Genomic DNA, 22,372 nt, shown 5'->3' with positions numbered 1-22,372 from the left:
GTCTGGGCCAGGCAGTGTCTTATAGGTCCCATGTTGTATCTACTAGCCTCATGCAGATGTCTTGGGCAACCTAAACTGTCTAAAATCGCACTAGGCACCTATGTCTGGGCACCTGAAGGGAGTGTGTCTGTCATCGGCACATTCCCACTGCTTCCACTAGGTATCCCCTGTAAAACCTTGCATTAAGGAAAACACATCCCTACCCTTTACAGGCGATAGACTTAAACAGATGTGGGTCTACAAACTTTTTACTCCAGGAATAACAAATGAACTGTTTTGCATGAAAAGTTTATCAGATTATGCTCTTTTCCCGTTGCAGATTATTCTGAAGCAGACATGACAATAAATCTCCGCAATCCTATGAATATTTCATAGAAACACATTTCAGCTTATGGGTGTTCTTTTTTTTTCTTGAACGATTATGTCTGTGTCTTTGGCCATTCATCGTCTGTGATACGTGACTGGCCACTTAATTCAAATTACTGTAATGTCTGGCTTTTGACTGCTTCATTAAATATTTCATAACAAGGAGGAAAAGTAGCACTGCAGATGACATTTATGTGAATATGCAAGCATATTCTTAGTCAAGATATCTACTCACAAATGCTTTGGGAAGATTAATAGAGATCTCTAAACATTGTTGAAATAGTGACTTTTTATTCCAAGAAATGTTAACGAAAATGGTGATTATAATGATTATTTTGTACTGTTGCTCTAGTTATGAGGATGCGGGTCCAGCATTCTGTAGTCTCTCTAGGACTGGAGTATAACTCACAAATGTAATGAGAAACAGAGTAGATGAGATCTCTTGCAATGGATTTCATTAGTGTAATAGTTCTTGAACAAACTTTAGAAAACAAATCTCAGAAGCCTAACATTTGCCTTGTCAGTCCATGGGAGCTCAATGCTAAAATTCATAGACACTGTAACAAAGTTAATTTTGAGTAGCAATGAGCATTTCTGAAAAGCCTCAGTTCTCGTGTATCTCTTGTAACACAAGTAAATTCTTCAGATCATTAGCTACAAAATCTGCAAGACAGAAAAAAGAGGCTGGAGGAGGGAGTAGTAAGCTATTAAATCTGAATTCTCCCAAATGACTATCAGCTTTTCAGGAGCAAACTTTTCAACAGTTTAACTTTTATATTAAATTCCTGCACGCATGTTTAGCAATCCTGTCTCTCTAGGAGCATTTAGTTATGCATACAAACACTAGCTAACGCGAAAGATGCTGCCAAACCGCTATCGGTCCTTCCCATTGACTGGGAGCACTGTGTGGGCATCGGAATAGAAGGTTCCCATGAGAAACACAAAGCCTCAGTGAGGTGAATGACAAAAGACCTGTTGACTTTGGGAGAGGCTGGGTCAAGCAAAGGTGCTGTACGCACAAGTGTCCACCTGCTTAGGCGATTCAACCTCTTGTACCAGGCTCATCATGCTCTCGGTGGTTTATTCAAGCTCTAATGGTCTCTGGTTTGCTCTGGTGAAGCCTGACCTTATCAAACCCCAACATGTGAATGTGACCTGCTGCTGCTGTCACAGTTTCCCCAGTGGGAAGGAACCTTCCTTCAGTAAGGATATAGGTGCCTTCGATCTGCCAGTTTTCCTGGTGGATTTGGAGCCCTGTACTTATCATATGGATGGCTGCCTTCTGCTTTAGCATGTATATTATGAGTGGGAGAGAACCAACTCCCTAATTCATCGATGTCTCTCTGCAGGGCCTCTCTGTCCTCGAGGGAGTCAACAGCTCCTCCCAATTTAGTGTCATCAGCAAACTTAGTATTCCTTTGAGTGCTGCATCCAAGTCATTAATGAAGATGCTGAAGAGAAATGCAGCCCTGTGGAACCCCATTAGTGACTGGATGACAGGCCCATTCACTATAAGTCTTTGCACCCAAGCTGTGAGCCAATTGCTCACCCATCACGTAACATGGTTCTCCAGCTGCATGCTGGACATTTTGTCCAGAAGGATACTATGAGAGACAGTATGAAAAGCTTTCCTGAAGAAAAAAAAAATAAAAAATCACTGTTAGGGTAGTCAGGCATTGGAATAGATGGCCCAGGGAGATGGCAGAGTCACCATCCCTGGAGGTGCTCAAAAGGTGCCTGATTCTGGCACTGGATGATATAGTTTAGTGGTTATGGGGTTACAGTGGTAGCAGTGGGCTGGCGGTTGGACTGGATGATCTTGAGGGTCTCTTCAAACCCTCATGATTCCATGATTCTACGAGTGGAGGCTGGTGGAGATCTGGGGGACAGATGAGGAGCTGCGAGTGGGCAACGAGAAGCAGAAAGTTCCAGGAAACTGGGGACAAAGCCGTGAGGGGAACCCGCCGGACTGCGGTGGGAGCGGGGGTGGCTGGGACCGGGTGGAGGGTGTGCACCGAATACCCCTGGGCAGGACGGGGTGGAGGGTTAGCACCGAATACCCCTGGGCAGGACGGGGTGGAGGGTTAGCACCGAACACCCCACCAGAGCGCCCGCCGTGAGAGAACCCGAGGCCGCGGGAACTGCCCCCTCCACAATGCCGTTCGCCCGGCCCGGGCATGCGCCGCAGCCGCCTCCGAGGGGCCGCCCGCCCCGTCACCGCCCCGTCACCGCCCGCCTTGGGCGGGGACACCGCGGGTGAGGAGGCGGCCGGGGCGGCGGGGCCGGGCCGGGCCGGGTCGAGGGGCGGTCGCTGCCGCGGGCGGCAGGTGAGGCGGCGCGGCGCGGGGGCGGCCCGGGCACCGTCAGGAAGCGGGGCTGCGCCTCCTTTCCGAGGGGAAAGTGGGTGGCGGGGAGGCGCGGGAAGCGGGGCCGTGCCCCTCGTGATCGGTGGCGACCCCACGGCGGGAGGCGGATAACCCAGGGACACCCCCAGAGCGGGGCTGGCCCCGCGGCCGTGGGCACCGTTCCGGCCCGGCGGCGGGCGGTGAGGGCGAGCAGTGCCTGCTCTTGCAGTGCCTGCTCTCACAGGCAGCTGTTCAATTAAAACTCTGATAACCTCCCCAGAGGTCAAAGACGCTGCAGGTTGAAAGCCTACCGGGGCAGGTGAAGATGTAATTATGTTCTCCTGACAATTTTCATTGATGGCTGGGTGCATTGGGAACCCCTCCCTGTCCCGGACACCTGTCTTCCGCTTTGGAAGCTTAGCAGTGAATTTGTGAGTTTGGCCCCCGTGGATCCGGATTCCGCATCCTGCCCCGTTTAATTGTTGTGTGCTGACTAAGCATAGTGGAAAAGTTTCTCTTGCTTGTGTCAGCTCTGGATGCGTTGCACATGCATGTTCTGAGGTCGGGCTCACCAGTGGCTGCTGGTGTCCCCTTCCTTCCTTCCAGCCCCTCACAATTAAACGGGTGTTTAAATGGGCTATTAAGATAAAGGCTGCTGTTTTGGGAAAAAAAAAATAAATTGAAGAGGCACACTCTCCTCTGGTGTTGAGAATAATGACTGTATCTGAGCAACTGTTAAAGCCAAGGGAACATATCGGTGTTTTCACACCAGCACCATAGTTGGTTAACTATTGACATATGCTGACTTTTAAACGGTGACTGCTGACTGATAATAAAATGGAAACGGCTCCTTTTGAGAGGGATCTCAAAACACTCGAACTGATTGATTGGGTTGTTAGCTCAAGCCTTGACTTAGCTGAGAACGAGAAGAACTTTTATTCTCTGCGAGGACGTTCTCCCCGACACAAATCTGATGTATGCTAAACACATCAGCTGTAAGACAAGATGTGTATTTTGCAGTGTCATTTTCAAAGCCGTGGTAGATACCAAATGCGTGTACTAGATATAGGAAACCTGCCTTGCAGACTGCTTTTGAGCAGTTTATGATTGCAAGGTCACAGCTTTACTTGGACTTCTGTGTTTTAATTAGCTGTCGTCAGAGCTGCAGTTCGGCTTCCAACATTCATGAAGTGTGCCATGAACATGCACTCTAGGTACCTGGCTGATGTTTTGGGACTAATTGCCTGGAGCACTTTCTGTATTAAGCAATGTGCAAAATGGATGGACTGTATGGAAATTCTTTTCCAGTTAAATTTCCAATCTCCTGAATCACGTCCCACTGTGAACTTACTGAGATTTGCTTCAATCAGTTGAATATTCTCATCCCCCTTATTCTCACTCCCTTTCTCTTAAAATTTGTTGCTTTAAATTCTTCCCTGTAACAGCAGCCCACATTCAGTTACTGCTCCTCAGAGTTTTTAACATATCTGGCCTGTGCTCTAACACAGCAAGGTTTTTAGGAGGTGTTTTAAGACATAGAGGCTTAGAGATCCTCCACGAGTAAATCTGTCATTTTATTCAAATAATCACAGCCATAGATGACTTTTTTCAGCAGAAGAACCTGTTTTCTGTTTAAAATGGCTTTTCCAACTGGGACATATCTAGGCTGTGAAGGAGCAGATTTTTCTAGGAAGTGGTGGGAGGCAGGAAATGAAAAAAGAAGGTGGTGCAAAAGAGAGCGTTAAACCAGATCAGAGAACCAGATCAGAGGTCCTCAGCTGTGCAGACAAAATTCCTTCAAGAAATTTCGTAGTCTTCTCACACTGTGGAATGGTAATTTCTTTGGCTGTGTTTCAAGATGGATGCAAATTCAGTTTTGTGGTTCACATCGAGGGGAAGAATGGGTCTGTGGGTCCACAAAGCCTGGAGAAGAGTGAGATAGAAAGGGTCAGGGGAGTTTTGGCAAAAATGGGTGATGCTTCCCCTGTTTTGCTGGCTACTTTCCTGGGAGAGCCAGTGCCAGTGACTTTTCACAGTGGGCACAGAGCACTGACAGTTAGCACTTGGTGGTTCTGCTGTGTTGTATGAATGCATGACATGGGACCCTCCTTCTCTTTTTAGGTCTTCACCCCTTTCCTTCACCTCCTGTGGTAGCACGTGTTCCCTCCTCCTCCATCTGCACACCACCTGCTCCAATACCATTTTGCCACCTTCCCCCCTCAACTGTCTCTCCCTATCCTGGAAGCAAACCAGTAGATGCAGTGTGCTGAAAGAAAGTAGGTTTCTTTTTTGCCTTGCAAGTACGCAGATTGGGCCCGGTGGCACAGGCAGGGGAGGCACAGCCACTCAGACTTGGCCCTGCCGCACAGCGCCCAGCTCTGCCGACGTTTGGAGCAAGCTGTGAGCGGGGCACTGAGCTCAGCAGGGTGGAGCCTCAACTGCAAGTTTTCAAAGCCAATTACTGGACGCAGTCTGTGTATGACAAGCTTCAGTTTCATTAGCTGCCTCCCAGGAGTATCGAGCTGTGCGGCTCACCTTTGCAGAGATCAGAGTCTCCTCTGTGATGTAATTAGGTGTTCTTAAAAATAGCTTCATCAATCCACTTTAAAAGAGCTGGTTTGCTCTGATAATAGTGCCTGCTGGTGCTTTTCCAGATAAAGAACTTGTCACTTCTCCTGCTGTCATACATGCAACTTCTGCCCTATTTAGAATACAGCTTAAAAAAGACTACAAAATAACCACCAGTCTTGTGTAAAGATTTATGTTTGGTTTAGGAACAACTGAACATTCCTTATTTAACTGCTTTGGACAGTATTGGTTTATTAAGACGGTAGCATCAAACTAAGTGCAGAGTTGAGATATAACTTCACATACCCGTGTCTCGAGGAAATATTCATGAACATCTCTTATGTAACAAAGTGACAGCAGGCCAAAGATCTCATTTTTTTTTCTTTTTTTTTTTTTCTGTCACAATTAGAAGTTCATTAGCTTTAAAAAGAATCTGGAGTACTGCATAGTGCCTGTATGGGTATAATCTATATGGTGGTGGGAAGCAACCAGATGAAATAGTATAAAACCAGTTTCAATCTCCTTTGAGGATCTGTAAAGTAGTTCCCAGCAGTATCATGGGGAAACTGCAATTGCAGGACGTACCTAGTAATTCATTCTATAATGGTGTATACAGGAGCAATGTTCTTATTTACTCATTTCTTTGATGTTTTGTGAGGAGATGGCATTTTTAAAAAGGTCTGTAAATTCTGTGGGAATTTGATAATGGCTAATTGCTGAGGGATCAGAAGAGAGTAGCAGTCAAAGTGAGGCTTGTGACTTCTCTGCTCTCAAAAGAGAGACAGCCCTCTCTGCAGCCTCATTTTTAAGCTACTATCCTTTTGGAAATTCTTGCTCAAGAATATTCACCGGTGTCCTCAGCGTAAATTTGGAACTTGTTGATTAGTCTTCATTAATTGAACTGTGCTTCATGAACCGGTCACTTGTTACCACAGCTAAAAAGTACTAGGGAGATCATGGCTTGTTGGACACAGTGCACTGTGAATTTTCACATGCTGTTACTTCTTCGTTCTTTCCCTTGTTCTTGCTTGCTTCATTGTTCCTTTCCTTTCAGTTTTCCTTTATCTGTTTTTGTCTCCTTTTGTCTGTGATTGACTTAGGTTTGTTCATGTATTTTAAGCACCTGCCTAAGTGTTTGCAGCACAGGACCTGGGTACCTATTTGCACTGTGACATCAAAGGATCACATTTCAAAATTACAACTTTTCCTTTGAACAAGAAGGAAAAAAGGTTCCTGGTTGCTATGGTGATGAGTGCTATATAAATGCCCATAAATAAATAAACAGCTGATTCATGGACTTTGATTTGCACTATTTTTGCTTTTCTAATGAGATATATTTAAATATCAGAATGAGAGGAGGTTTCCTCAATTTTATTAAATACATATTATTCTTAGGCCTCCTGTTTTACAGTATTTCTACTGAGAACGGTTAAATAGTAAGATCTGTATTTTTCTCTCTGTAGGGAGTTGATGGTTTGGAAAATCATAGTCTAGTATTTATAGAAAAACTTTAAGATGCAAAAAGCCACTCCGCTATAAAGGTGGTGTCCATTTTCAGTTTAACCAGAACATACATTTTGAGCTAAATGCCTATTTTTCTTATCTTTAAGAGACTGTTATTGCTGTCTCAACATTTAAGTTCCAGTCAAAAGTGTCTGTAAATGTAATTATGTTCCTCTGTAGTATTTGAAACCCCACTGGTGCACAACAACAAAACTTGGAAATGTCACTGACTTTTCCTTTTATGTTAAAATGACAAAGGCAGAGTAAAAAAAATATCTAATATTCCTTGTTGAAGTTCGAGGAGGAGGGGAGAATTGACTTTTTTGTAAGTCTTTTGTTCTCAGGTCTGTGATGTAAAAGTAGCTTTCTGTCTCTGTGCTAAAGGTGATAATTGTAAAATGGATTAGATGGAGACAATAAACTGCTTCTTCGGAAGTCAGGGAGTAGCCACCTGTCATTGCTAAAAAAGCCCTTTTCATTAGCAATCTCTGGAGCCAGTCCACTCGCAGTTTCTGAAGCTCGACTGCAGCCCAGTTCCCCAGCAGTGCACTGGGGTAATCCCCCCTCAAAGGTGTTTCTCACTCAGGAAATGGGTGTACTTTAACAACAAAGGAGAGTTTATAATGGAAGGAGCTTTCCTTAGGGGAAGGAAAACAGGTATATATGATAAACAGAAATACTCCTTTGTTAAAGGATCAGTCTGGTTTCTTGGTGGAAACTGATTTTGCCACAGTGGCCTGAAGAGAGATTTGCTGAGTCCTAAGCTGTGGAGTGCATGCAGCTTGTGCACTGGCAGCAAGTGGATCTGCTTTCTATCACAGCCACAGCTTTGTATTCAAAGAAGCTGTCAGATTCCCAAAGAACTTTGGAGAACTACCCTGTCCTGTTAAATGTTTGATAAAATAACACCACATCCTTCACTGTCTTCATTCCTCGTGTGCTCTCTTCGCTTTACCAATTAAAAAATATATATGACTACATGCCTCTTACTTCAGAGCGTGTGTAATTGGGAGGACAAGGATACACAGTAGTTTTTTGCACTTACACACAACTACTTCTCACAGAGCAAAACATGTATCTGCACAGCTATTGAAGGCAGGGGCAGAACAGGAGCAAGGAATGATGTCCCTGAAGGTCTCACTTTTAAACAGTGACAGCCTGACAGTTTGACCTGCTGGTCTCATCTGCCTTCCTCAGGTTGCATGACTGACAGTGGACAAGGCAATCCAAGGTCTCTCCCAAGAGGGTCGCTGCAGAGGCTGATGAGGTCTGAAGGCAGCCTGAACCCAAAGAGAATCTGTGCTGACTACAGGAGCATCAGGGAGATGGGAAGGGCAGCAAACAGTGAGTCCTGAAAGTGCTTCAAGTTCACAGCTACTCCCAGGGTTATGGTGTACTGGAGACCACGTTGGTGCTGGAGCAGACCAGGCTCCAGAGTCATTGACAGAGTTTTCTCAGTTGGAAAGCAGCATTATTAGTAGCACATACTGCCTTTAATGGAGAGGCATCTTTATTTAGAAGCCTTTTCTTAGGGTAGGAGGATTAAATATACATATAGATATTTATGACAGGACAAGCTGTTGAGGACAAGCTGGAGTTACTGTGTGTCTGCTTTTCTAGCATGGATAAGACAAAGGGTGAAACAGTGAATATATACCAGATTTATTTTTTTTTCTTCTTCTTCAGTTCTACTTTTCTGTGGTTGGGATTTTTTTTCTGTCAATTTTTTTTTTCAATAGATAGATATGATCCAGGACCATCTGGTGGAATTTGCTGTTGTCACATCTAGGTTTTCTGATGTATTGCCTGTCAAGTTATGTTGTATGTTCAGATGAATTTCTCATATGATCTGCTGACAGCTACTGACAGCCCTGAGATGAGAAGTTGGAAGCTTGGGGGGAAGAAGAGAGGGGCAGAATTAGCTTTAAAAATGTAACTCTGATTGCTTTTGATTGTTGGGATTTTATTTCTGGTACTTACGGGTGATTTTTTTGGTGAAGAAGTGAATGAGTGAAGAAAGGTGAATGAGTAACTTTAAACCAAATGCATCTAAGTGCAGCTAGGGTACTGTACTTCTTGCAATGTTTGTAGTCCACTCGTAGTTTTGTTGTTGATTTTTTTTTTCTCTTTGACGCTGGGTTCCTCACTTAATCTTTCTCTCTCCTTACCTCTCTATCTGTAGACAAGCTCACACCTACTTACATTGGAGCCTTTTCTTCCTCCTTTACTCCTCAATCCTTACTCTCTTCAGAAAGGAGATCTCAAAACATTTCCGTTTTTATTAGTGTACCACCAGGTATCCTAATAATCATAGTATCTCGATATCCTAATCCTAATACCATAATAATTCTGTAGTAAAAAGAGCGAACATTTTTGACAAATTGGTATTAACCTTTGCAGACAGATCACATGTATAAAAGCAATAAGCAACTCTGAAATAGCTAGAGTAATTCTTTTCTTGCTGATTTAATACTCAAATAATTAATTAAAGTGGGAGGGGTTTGATGTAGAGGTCCACAGTGCGATTGCATTTCCTCACACAATGAAAAAGATAATGCTGTACTTTGTAAACCAGAGTCTGAACAAGCTATAAGCACTTCAGTTTTTTCCTCATTTTTTCTGCCATAATTTGAAACTCCTAGTAGCAATTAGGCTGGTGACAAGATAAATTTCACAACTTGTTATCATTCTTCATTTTTTAATTGGCCAGATCAGAAAAGAAGTGATTTGTGTTTGAACTTTCAAGCTTTTTAGTTTATATAGTACTGGTAGAAAGCATAGTACAGGGACTTCTGAAGGGGTTGGGAGAAAGCCTGTTCATAGACAGAGATGGGATTGCAGTGCAAAGGCATGTCCAGATGTGGTTCTGACACAGACTGTTCCCCTCTTCTCTCTCAAAGTTATGGTGGTTATACTGGGCCTCTGGATCGTTACATCCTGCTAACTGTTGATGAAGTTGGAAGTCACCCTTGGAAAGGAAAAGACTTTCTTCCATGGGGGTTTGAAGCTGAACACGCCAGTCCTCAGGCTCAGGGGACTCTTGTTGCAATTTGCTAAGGAAGAAGCTGGAAAGTATTTACTTACCTCTAGTTATTCCTGTGTCTCCTGAATGCTACTTCTTGGCCTGGGGAATGTGAATGCCCTTCTGTAGCTGTAGACAGACCTTGTGTTAAGCTGACAAGGCGGGTAGAGCCTGAATATAGGGACAGTGTTTTGTACTCCAATCTTGTTCCATACTTTGTGAGTATCAGATCAGGAGATTTGGAAATGATCCAGCTCCTGTGCCGTTGTGGGGGAAGACTGGGTGTGCAAAGAGCTCTCTGGTTGTGGTGGGCTGTGTTGGATGGAGCACTAATCAAGCATCAGCTCAGCTCCCCTTCTTTTTAGAAGAAGGGGACTTCGGAGGAAACCCCATGGATGGAATATGGCCAGATTCTCAGCCTGTAACATATTTGATAGCACTGCATGGTGGCAAGGCTGGTCTTCAGTCCTTAAACACATTAAATTAACTCTGGGCAAGATTGCTGAGAAAAGGGTAATGAAGCAGGTCAGAAATGGGACGTGTGCAGTCAAGCACATGCAGTGGGCTTAATGCTCCAGGCAGCATTCCTGCAGGCAGGTGGCTGGGGAGCAGCCAGGTCATGGAGCACACTGTGCTGTTGGTTAAATGTATCGCAGACCGCAGGTGCAGCCCAAATCACTTAGCCAGGCATGAAAGAGAAAGTCAGGGAGGAGAGCAATCCCATCAGGAGAAACTGGTGAGAGGAGCTGGATACAGTCTCGCTTAATGCTGGCTGGGTAGGGCGTGTATTAGCCAGCACCCTCTCAGGAGCTGCCTCAGCCCATTGCAGCAAAAATTTCAGCTTCTAGTGAGTGGAGACTGACGAAGATCTCAACACATGTATTGTGTTGTTTCAGGTAGAGGTGGAGGTTGAGCAGATCTGCAATATGACTGACATTGTTTGGTCTTCATCTTTATTTCATGTGATGAGGAGGTGGGAGGGTGGAGATTACTTGAAGTGCCTGGCTAGAGGCAGAACGTAATTTATCAGGGTTTGTTTGTCTGGAGGAGTACACAGCCCATATATAATGTAGAAACATGTTAAAAAATAGGGAGCTGTTGTCTTTTAAAATCAGTGAGCACTCAAGTCTGTTGGTTTAAAATCTTTCAGTATGTCTAAAATGAACCAAGAAAGTGTGTATAAATAGTACCGATAAAACTAAGCCCTTCATAAACTCAGAGTAATGTGTATTTTCCATGTTTTGGCTGAATTACCTGAAACTTCACGTAGATTTATCCCTGTCAGTTCTTCTGAAATCACATTTAATAGAGATGTTCTTTTCATATGTGATCTGTAAATAGATATTTTGTTTATTTCGACTGCAGTAAGTGTCAGTTCCCCCACTTTTTTCCTGTCTTCCTTTGCATTTTTTTCTCTCTTCTTCTGATTTAAGCCTGGTGGTGATATGTTATAGTTAAATTATCAGAGAGGGAGAGGGATGGTGGTGTCCTCTACCCCGTTGTTAAAAAGTCTATATTTTTGTTTTCTGCAGACTACTAAGAGCAAGATAAATGAGCAGGGTATTGCCATCCTTTATCACAGTCACAATGATAAATGACATGTCCTGGAAAGTTTAAAGATGTGTAAGAATGCAAATCCTTGGCCTACAAGGATGTTTGGTTGAAAGTGCTGATCCAGCTAGGAGTTAGGTACATCCTTAAATCTAAGCACAAGCATTGCTTCCATTGGTGCACACCTGGCACCACACTGAGTGGCATAAGCAAAGCTCTTTCTGTGAAAGGAGTTTGATTTGTTTTAGTGGCTTGAAGTAGGATAAGGAAATGAACCTTTTCCTATCCCCTGGAAGAGTAGTCTGAGAGTAGTTGTTCTTCTGTGCTACTGTTCTTGACTCTATGGTGTGAACTGATGTAGATGGAAACCCTAATGGTCTGGTGTTTGCTGCCTCACAGATGCATCCATCCACTTCTCCTCCTTGCTTTTCACACTCTGCCCATGTCTGCTAACCATGAGCAGAAGAACGGCTTGTCTGTAGTAGCCAATAACACCTTGTCTGTAGCACAGCACCTTGGCCTAGAAGGGTGGAAGCGTTAGAAGAGACTGAGGATGTTACATGGGAGTGCATAGCTTTTCCTCCCTTGTGAACAGGGAAATATGTAGAAATTTTCAATCATGTACAATTCAACTTCTTTCCCTCCTGCCCAATGTAAAAAGCCTTTGGACTGAAACTCTGTACACTGGCTTGTTCTCCACCAGCCTGAGAAAGAAATCTCTTGGAAAAGTGGCTAAAGGAGGGTAGCTGTTTTTTCTCTATCTGGGTCTCTTCCTGGTTGTCCTTTAGTGGAAGGCTCTGTTTTTAATTTCCCTGTCTGGTCTTTTTTGTTCTCTGCAGCAGTCTTCGAAGGTTACACATTCTTCTGCTGTATATCTTTTGTCCAAGTGCGTCATCTTTCTGTTCTCTATTCCCTTCCTACTTGTTTCTTCTCTTCCTTCCCTTTATTTTAGTCCTATGTTCTCTTTATTCTTTTGGGTTGTTTTTGTTTAGGTTTGAGAAGTGACACACCTGAGTTTAACTATAGTTGGCCATTTGGACTTAACTTGGAAGTTTTCCTTACAAATGCTAAGTAAGCAAATGGCTCAGTAATTTGCCCCTTCATTTCTTAAAGCTTTTTCCAGTGACAGCTGAAAAGTTTCACTAACTTTTCCCATCCTGCGTGCAGCTTTTGTTGCCATTTGATAATCTTGGGCACCAAAGCTTTCTTTGTCATACCTGTGAGAGGCTGTGCTGCACAATTCTTACATCCGAACCAGCTGATGTTTCCCTTTTCCATTGTAAAATATTTCAGCTTTTCCTTTCAAAACACACATGCAAGTGTCCTCCTCCCCTCTGGCCTTTGACTCTGCCTTATAAAACTGAAACAGAGATCTAGGTAATCACTGACAGCAGGGCTTCTCTGCCCAGTTGCATCCAGAAGCCCCTTCTTCACCTGCTAGATGTTCTGAAGGCCACATGTGAGTAAAAAGGGGCCAAGGGGCATTTTGATGTTAAGCAAGGATTTCTTGGTTCTTGTGTGGAGATGGCGAATATGGAGCCTGGGATTAAAGGTGAGAGGCGTAAGAGTTTATCTGATAACAGAAGGGGTTTTTTTGTATTTTTGAAAGAGTGGAGTTTGCACTATCCAGCTTACTTGCCTAAGTTCAACTGAGAAAATGTAATTTTCAGTAAAAATGGTTCGTTTTTCTGTTGCAAAGATTTCTTTGTAATGGTGTTAATTGCCTTTCCATCTTTTTACTCTTTTACCTTAACAATTTGATTATGCGTGTATTTTTGCTCTCTAGAGATGGTGGGTGCGATACAATCTCTGTTATAAACTGTTATCATGTAATTAGCAGGGAAAGATGTCTCTCAAGTACGATCTGCTGGCTTCTTTGTTGCTCAAGAAGCAAAGAGGAGCTGAATTATTGGGTTTGAACCCTTGATTGCAAGTCCTTGTTGTGTAAATTTGACATAGGTGACTTCTGTTTCAGAGAACCATCTCTTTCTTCACTTTGGAGCTTTGTAGATGTTAGGACCATGCTTTAATGACTGCAAGGAATTCTAATGAGTTTCCTGGTTGTGCTCTATGTACCCCTTGTACGAAGTGGGCTTGCACGCAGATCTTCCTTATTTATCTAGTTATGCTCTTGAATAGTAGACCATATAGTTTTTAAAGATTCCTCTTACAAAGTCTTACAGCTAACAACTGAAAAATAAGCTTTGCTCTCCCTTCTCAGCTTCCTGTCTTCTAAACCAGCCTGTTTGGGATGTTTCTGCTACATTCTTCTCAAAGCCATGCTGAGAGATTCTTTTGGTGCTAAAATTTCACCCATTATGTTTTAGGGCCCAGTTTTGCACACTGTTCTGTGAATAACACTTCCCTGCAGTGGTGTACTAGTGTGAATGTGTTTTGTTCTAGGAGTGGTACCCAACTGAGAGTTTAGACCCTGATTTCTTTAAACTCAGACTCATTTGCAGTTTTAAACTGTATGTGAATTTTGAATCACTGGTGACCAATGAAATATTTAAGCATAGTCTTTGGAAATGCCTTGAAGGTATTTGAAACCACCTGCCTCTGTCCCTTCTTTTGTCCCAGGGAAAAAACCCTCTTTAGTTTGGGTGTAGGGGCTTCGGAAGGGAAGTGCTTTGTATTGTCAATGATTCCCTTCATGTGATGGGGTTTTGCATTTGCTCGTGGCAAGCAGACAGCCAAATGTAGTTACAGAATGATCACAGTCCATTGCATGGGACATTCACTGGTTAGGCTTTGATGAGCTGGAAATGAGTGAGCTGTGAATTGCTTTGTGTCTTACTTTGCTGTTGTTTTCCCCTCTCCTGGCTGGCCACCTGTAATGTAAATTGAGTGCGATGTCGGTGGTTTGTGAATTGAAATCCCTTTGCACTGGAAGATTAGTTTACCCAGCAGATGAGCCTTTCATCTGTACCTATGAGGACAAAAAGCCCTCTCCAGAAAGGTGTGTGACAGCACTTTCATGACCTCTTTTTTGCACTGACTCAACAATATCGTAAACTCACCTTTGTGAGCCAAACCAGACTCAGGCTGTTCCTGCTGTTGTCATTTATTTCAATTTCTATTTCAGTATTTTCCTGCTTACCTTTCACAACGAATGGGAGGAGTGAAGGGAGGGAAGAGGAGGAGGGGTGAAAAATAAAAAGGTGCACAAAGATTAATATGCTGTGTAATTTCCTCTTTTAGAAGGAGGGGAGAGACACACCTGGGAAAATAGGTTATCAGACCTCTAAGCATATATGAAATACTCTGCTTTCTAATAGACACTGTGGTGTTGCATCGAGGCAGTCACTTACTCAGCACTAAAACTATATGACCAGATTCATTTTGAGAAGAAATGATGTGGTTTTCTCTGTGTCTCCATTTTTACTGCCCTTAGATAAGTTAGGGCCCTTGGTGCTTATCACTTTTTAATGATTTGTTCTTACCTCTGCTCCTTGCTTCTGGCTGTTTGTTCTTTACTACTTAGGTTGTTACTCATGTTCATGTAGAGACTGGAGAGTTAATAGAAAATGAAGATTGGAGTTGCTCTCACCTTCCCTTCTCCTGTAAGGTTGCCTGGGACAGCTCCATGCACATTTATATATGGCTTTGCAGCTTCTTGGCTTCTGAGTGTGTTATAGTTATATCAAAGTATAAAACTAAAGCTGAGAAGCTTATTCAAATCAATTTCTTTGGATTTATAAAGCCACTGATTAGTTGTCTTTTAATGTGGGTATAAACTTAGAAGAAAAATGTAGTCTCTGTCTTACTTTTATATGAATTTTGCAACAGTCATATGTATTACATACCTGTATATATATACTTAGCACAGAGGTCATAAATCAAGCTATTATACATAAAGATCTCTAGTCCTTGCTTAATTTATGTGCATGTCTTGTCACACTGGAACACTGTTAGGTACATACTTATTTTTAAGCATTAAATATATTCAAACAAATTAGAGAAGAGGGGTTTCATTTATGTATATTTTGGTTTTCAGTTTGGTGCATTTCATCACTTCAGTGGTAAAAAAATGATGGTTATTTTGTGTCCCTTGGCAAGATGGTTGTTTTCTAGTCAGTCCTCAGCCCCTGACTTGGGTGCTTTCGCCTTTCACATACTTGCTGCATTAATACAGGTGCAGATTTGGGTCTTTCTAGTTGCAAGAGAAGCTTTCTGTGGCTGTAGCTTTAATCCCTTTGCCTGGAAGGATGGTTTGGCTACCTCAGCAGATTGTTCCTGTCAGCCTCCAGGATAGATTATAAGCGCATCGTTCTGCCATAGAAAGGGTAAAGCTGGATGAGCCAAAGCAGGAAGGTTCTGCCTGTGATGATAAATGTCCTCTATCTCTGACCCCTCCAGACCTGGAATGGGTCTCACTGCCTGTGGCCAATATATATGTATATTTTAGTCTTGTTTTTTCTTCAAGGTCACAAGAACCTTCCTCTTTGAGGATGATGGGTATGACAGCATGTATGCCCTTACTATGGCTCATCTTGGGAATGCTTTGCAAGTGAGAGGGTTCAGACCTGCTCAGCCTTGCCTGTGCTTGGGTAGTGCTGCAGGACTCTCATAATGGCTAGGTGGCTTCTGCAGGGAAAGGCTGCATCAGCATCAGTGCCAGCAGAAGCCTGGAGGTAGAAAAGCACATTCCGATGTAGGAAGCTATCTGGAGAGCCCTTGATGTCTTGAAATACTGTGTAAAGTAGCTGAAAGACTACTCTATTCTTGGCTTTGCAAATATCAGCACGTGGATCCAAAGCTGTACAAAATGAATGAGGGCAGATGTTTCTAACTGGAGCTGTTTTAAACAGCAGTTGGTTTATCAGGCTGATGTTGCTCTTCTCTCAGTGACAGGTTACACTTCAGTTATTTGAAGAGATTCTCATTGTGAAGTACTTGACTCAGCATTTGATGCAACAGAGGCAGCAGATCTTGCCAGTAGGAAGGAGGGGAACAGAAATGAGCTGCTGTGGCAGGCTTGGGTAAGAAACCTCCCATCAACAAAGGTCCACCACTGAATAGCAGCTGTGTCAGTAGTTTTGCAGATGTTCCTCTTCCAACAGATACTTTCTGCATTTTCTCTGAAACTTTCACCTTCTTGCATGTATTAAATGTCATATCAGCTATTTCTGGGGGTGTTATAACCTCCACACGAGTGGGGGTCACAAGGAGGGTAGTAGGGAAATGATGCATTGATTTATTGGTGGGATCAATTAACCATCTTATTTTTTATTACGACTCCAATAAATATAACAGCATGTTAATACAAAAAAAAAAAACAAACCGACCTCAAATCAGGCTTGAACCTCTTCCTCTTGCTGCCATGCCCTTGATAAATATGCCTAGATTCAATAGTCCTTCCATGAATTTTCAAACTGACAAGGGCATGAAGAAGTTCTTCCCAGCTATTGAACTGTAAATTGTTGCATATGGCACCTGGAGGAGTTGGAATGGGCTTGTACAAGTAATTCAGTATATTCATCACACTTTCTCTAATGCATGCAGTGGTTCACATTGAAGCTGAGAAAGATGATTCATATTGCTTTCTTCTCTCCCCCCTGTCAGTAGCAGCAGTAGCCCTCAGAGCAGCATTTGAAACAGTAAATGCCTGGCCCACAGCCATGTGTTACTACTTCTCTGCTGGGCCTTCTGATGGTACTGTAATCAGATGAGGGACAAGATAGGAATTGTTCTTTTCCATGGGGAAAATCAGACTGGGGAATTTAATTTAAAAAAATTTTTAGTTATATATTTAAGTTGACCAGCAAATATTTTTCAGTCCTATGGCCTATGCTGTCAGGAAACACCCTTTTTTTTTTTTTTTTACCTCCCATCTAAGTTATCTTATATGATTTGTGAGACTTTATGCTCTATTCTGAATTTTCATGTGAATATTAGCACCCCCAGGATATGCTCCCCACCCAGAACATGGACTTTTTGAGTTCCCTTAGCATCAGTCTAAGTGGTTACACTAGGGGAGGGGTATCCTGTGATACTGTGCTCCTATCAGCTGTTAATATTTGTGTTAATATTGTTACTGTCATATGAATAGGGTTGGGTTGTATGGTGGCTGCATCCCTTTAAAATGTGAGGATGTGGAGTACAGGTGTGTCTGAAGGGGGTGTTGGAGGTAAAACAATCTGTTTGCAATTACGAGACTCAAAATGGCAGTAAAGCTTTTTCTTTCCCCTGATTTGATTTAGATTCTCCTTTAGCTTGGCTCTGAACTATATTCCTGTCATGCTGCTGTTCTAGCTACCTCCGGGCGTTTGTCAGAGACTGGCTAATTGAAGCACACACTCCAGCTTGGATCGAAATTGCTGTTTTGATTAAACTTGTAGACGCTACTGCTGCTTCCTTGTGGAGTTCTTTCCGTGAAGTACTAGGACTTTGGTTTGTAAGTTTTGGTTCTCCAAGGTTTTTTAGGAAAGCATGAAGGCTCTGAATATAGCAAAAAGTGGAAGGTTAGGGCAAAGGCAGCGTCAGGGAACAATCCTATCACAGAATCATAGAATATTCTTGAGTTGGAAGGGACCCACAAAGATCACTGAAGTTCTCAGCAGTTCTGGAAAAACTGCAGCCCACTTCCAAACCAGTTGCATAATCCCATGAAGGCAGTGAAATTCTTGGTCATCTTAAGCCCTATCCTTCAGATACTTGCACACAGTTTTTATATATTCACGCCATAGATCTAAGTGCCTGACAGTTCCTAAAATGCAAGTTTTGTGTTTCTGTTATGTCTCTTCTTTTGCATACCTTGGCAGCCCTACGACATTTACATTCAAGGGTGTTTTTCCTTTCAACAGGTGTATTTTGCTGTGATGTTAATATCTTAATTTCCTAAGACATCTGTGAGACTTGCTGGTTTTGACTACCCTGTTTGTCTCAACAGAGAGGAAGAAAGGGTTCTCTTCCTCCAGCCTTCTCAGGACAAGTCCATGCTGGCAGGACCTCCATCTTCAGGCTAAGTTGTGGCCAGGGGGGACTTTGCCAGATATGCAGGAGGCTCCGTGGCCCTTTGCATGGCAACTGTGGTGGGAATAGAAGATGGGAGGAAGGTGTGTTGGGAGCAGAGTTTGTCAGGCTTATAGCTGCTACTCCAGCAGCTTTTTTTCAGAGCAACAGTGACAGAGCTGATAACTTATTCCTCTCTATCTTTTATCATGTTTACACTGTCACCTGTAGTCATGGAGGCCTGGCTCCTATCTTCAGCCCTGGAGCCCATGGAGATGAATACAGCCTTGGAGTACACAAGAGGGTTTGGTTGTTGGTGGATTTTTACCAGGAAGCTGTTGCTGTCTTTGTGGCTTCTGGTGTGATACATTCTACCCAGATACCTTTGACAATTTCAGTCTTTTCCTCTGTAAAATGGGAGATGTGTTTGTTCAGATGAGGTTTTGGTGACAAAGGCTTCATATTAAAGTGTCATCTGAGAGAGGGCAGATGATCTTCTGCCGCCTAGGCAAAAATAGTTAACAAGTAATGGCTGTGGGAAGCACGAGAGTGAGGCCATGAGCCATACCTAGGGATCTCACAGGCAGTGTCTTACCCTTGGTTTCTCATGTCAGTCTAGGTGAACATCATTTACTTACCAAGCTGCTCTTAGGAGCATGAATTATCTCAGACTCCTTTATAGACACATTGGCACTAATTACATTTGCAGGTCTGCAGTTGGCAAAGCTGTAGGAGAGGGAATTGGTTTATCTCTGTCACCCTGCTGACCTGTCATTACTGATGACAAAATGGGAACTTGAAAGAGCTCAAGTGACACCTGGCTTGAGTCAGAACAGCTACTGAAGCCGTCTCCTGCCTTGGGAACGAGCAGGTGACTCTCCTACACCGTTCCTCTGCACACACATTGCATACAGTGGCAGGAGCAGGCTGGTATGTCCCTGCAGTGCTGCTAGGTAGTTCCTAGCAGGGATGGAGGGGTTATTAGAGTGAATAGTTTAGTAGATGACAAAATCACATAGCAAGCAAGCACATATTTTATATGTAAAAAATATGCACATATCTCTGGAGGAGAATAAATATCTGTAAATTTCAGGTTGATGTTGAGATGTAACCTGTGTGTGTGTGTAAAACATGTTTGATCATACTTATGCCTTTGTAAACCTAAGATTTTTGTAAAACTTGTGCCCTACATCTCTTAAGCCTGGAATTATATTATGCTTAACACAGTTGAGCAAAGTGACGTTTGGCCATTGAGATATTCTTCCAAAAATGCCTTTTTCCCTGTCAAAGTATATTCTTGCTTAGGAATTTTCAATATTTCACTGAAGTCCTGGTCCTTTTGCCATGAGTTTTAATGTTAGCTTTTGCAGAATCAAAATGTCATCCTCTGTGTGTGGAGTCTCAGTCTTGGTGTCCAGATACCAATTGCTTCCTTCGTCTCCTTTTGTACTTATCAGTACAAAGACTTTTTTGTTAGTTCAGGCATGAAATTTTTTTGTGCTCTCAAACTGAGATGCACTTTTGGTTCAAAAGCACTGCAGGAAGAACAATTTCTTATAGAGTGTCCTTCTGGGACTATAAATAATAAATGCTGTGACTCAGAGTGACGCAGGCAACATACATGTGCAAGGCAAAGATTCAGTAAATAATGATTTGCCTGTGCTTTGTCATCTCTAAACCAAGAGGGATCTATTCAGACTTCTTTGCTAGCTTGATGAGTTTTGTTTGTGCTGTACTGCCTTTTAGGAGTTCTAAAACATGAATTCTGTTTCTTTTGTGGTGCTGTTTCTGAAGGCCCTTTATGAGAGGTATTAAATATTTATCAAACCCTTAGTTCTGAGCCAAGAGCTCCTATTCAAACCTTACTGACTTTTGCAGTAGGTGCTGACTGTGAAGAGCTTGGAACTGCCACACCTAGTGCCTTATGGTGCAGTAGTAATGAACAGTTATTATTTCAGAGTCGTTGGAATGATTTGATTATGCTGTGTGTGTGTTCCACTTTAATGATGTAGTTTTGTACTTTGTGGTGTGGGAGGTTGACAACAGGACCCTCTTCAGGACTGGGATTAAATTATCCAACTCTATGTGATGTGATAAATTGTACCTGTGAAATCTATGCATTTAACTCATTCCATTGGTAGGGAAGAAGCGTATTCATAGATAGAGGACCAGGCTCTATATGTTGTCCTTTCTTCCCCTCTAAATACACACCAGACATGGTGTGTCCTGGTTATCAAGGGTCCCATGGACACAGTCGAAAGTCTGTAGAGTCAGTGGAAAGGTTTATGTTAGCAGCAGTGGTAGGTCATGCAGTGGAGCTTTCTGAAGTGCAGAAAACACAAAGTCAAGATGTGTTTTCTCAAGTGAAGTCAGCTACAAACCTAACTCCACTCCTTGACTTTCAAAATTCAGAGGAAAAACATCAGACTTGTTCCACGTGAGGCAGCATCTTTGTATTCAGAGGGGCCAGGGGCCAGTGAGATGGTCTAAAAAGAGAGGTGTATCTCTGGATATCCTTAGTCCTAACAGGACAGGGTGGAGATACTGGGCAGGTTCTCTTCTATTTGCTCTTTTTTTTATTATTTATTTCCCCCAGACAGCTGTGACTGACCGGTGTCCCTTTTGAGATCCTCTCAGGACAGGCATAGGGTCATGCTGTAGTTCAAAGTCCACCTTAAGTGAGTGGAAAGAGGTGTTACAGAACTTTTCCTCTTTTTTTCATCCTTCTTATTTCACCTGTTAGGTTTCACTTTAAGGGAAAAATCCTCACAGATAGTCAACAAGATGTTGACTGCAAATATACAGTCAACGCATTTACAGAGAGCCTTGTATGTTTGCTTGTGATCTGTTTGCAAGTATATCCCTGAGGCTGGAATTTCCCTTCTGTGTTCAGTGATGCAACTACCTGCCATGAAGCCTTTGGTGAATGCTGTGGGCAAAGCTGGGTTATCATCCACATGTAGATCCTGCTGTGGGATTACGACTGGAAATGTTGCCGGTGAGTACTGTCTGATTTGCCGTCTTCAAGAAGCTGCTCAGTTCCCACAGGTTCAAGCTCTGCTGAGAAGATTGGTGTAAGACACTTTCACCTCCATGACCTTCAGCTTGTGTGCAGTAAGAGACTTTCATAAGCTTCAGGATCATTTCTGTGCCTTCATATTTAAGAACTACTTGTTTCCACCGAAAAAGATAACTTTATTTTGAAAATACTGTTCCCCGGATCTCTGAAGGAGGGCAGTCACAGCCAGGTTCAATACCAAGCCGTTTGCTGACCGTCACAGCTGGGAAATTGCTTCCCTGGTGCCAAGAGAATTGCTAGAAAGCATGACAAAAGGCTTTCACGTCCTCTAGCAAGGGGCTTTTTTTTTTTTTTTCCTTTCTCTCCTATTGTTTCCTTCTTCTGTGTGATGTGTTTGGAGTAACAGTAGCATTAATGATACTCAAAAGCAGGATTTCTAAAATGCATGTGTGTGTGCGTGTCCCCTCCCCAAACCAGTTTGCCGCCTGTCTCCCAAGACATGCTCAGCTCCGTGAAGCAGCACGGCGGTGTTTGTTTCAGTGTGGCTGCCCGTTGGGGATTTGCAGGAATACTGCAGCAAATCATCCTGCATGCAAGGCTGACCTCTGGGAGGCTAACAAATTGAGGTGAGCCAGCTGGAGCGATAGGACACTGCCGGCGGACAGAGCATGCTCAGACCTGGGGGAGAAAGGTAGCTCAGGCTGCAGATGGTGCACGGGTTACGGTGCCGAGGGCTGATAGGAAGGATTTTTTCCTTTTTCTTTGTGGTGGTGAGGAAAGAAGAGGACTGGAGAGTGTTCGTTCCCCTGCAAAGCATAGCCTTAAGGTGTCTTCTTTTTTCTTTCTCCTGTGAAAGAGAGGCACTGGATAGCCTTTCCTGTTATTTAGCAACACCAGGTATGCGTGCATGTGCTGGAAACACTGATCTACCAGTGATAGTAGTTCCAAGACTAGAGAGGTTGCAGATGCTCTGAATTACTGCATTTCTTTGCTGGGTGTCATTGTAACTGTGCTCTGTTTGCTGTGCTGATCACATACGGCTCT

At 43.1% G+C, this 22,372-nt stretch overlaps 1 protein-coding gene across 16 annotated transcripts in view; it reads left to right on the top strand.

Annotated features, from left to right (window-relative positions):
• Positions 1–2,331: 2,331 nt before the first annotated feature.
• POMGNT2 (protein O-linked mannose N-acetylglucosaminyltransferase 2 (beta 1,4-)) overlaps positions 2,332–22,372 on the top strand; it is a 30,334-nt gene continuing 10,293 nt past the window's right edge. For 3 of the 16 annotated variants that reach the window (XM_032698560.1, XM_032698524.1, XM_032698514.1), the window contains exons 1-3: positions 2,672–2,693; positions 4,833–4,963; positions 21,203–21,307. The gene's annotated coding sequence lies outside the window, so the exon portion shown is untranslated. Of the gene's footprint in view, positions 2,353–2,599; positions 2,694–2,885; positions 3,031–4,832; positions 4,964–7,979; positions 8,127–16,314; positions 16,338–21,202; positions 21,308–21,740; positions 21,955–21,987; positions 22,226–22,372 lie in introns of those variants that run through there. The other 13 variants (XM_032698549.1, XM_032698517.1, XM_032698495.1 and 10 more) reach the window with 10 other exon arrangements.

Source organism: Chiroxiphia lanceolata, chromosome 1 (assembly GCF_009829145.1).
Source record: "Chiroxiphia lanceolata isolate bChiLan1 chromosome 1, bChiLan1.pri, whole genome shotgun sequence".
Classification (NCBI taxonomy): domain Eukaryota; kingdom Metazoa; phylum Chordata; class Aves; order Passeriformes; family Pipridae; genus Chiroxiphia; species Chiroxiphia lanceolata.
The sequence above is the reverse complement of the archived record's forward strand: the minus strand, read 5'-3'. Positions and strand labels throughout refer to the sequence as shown.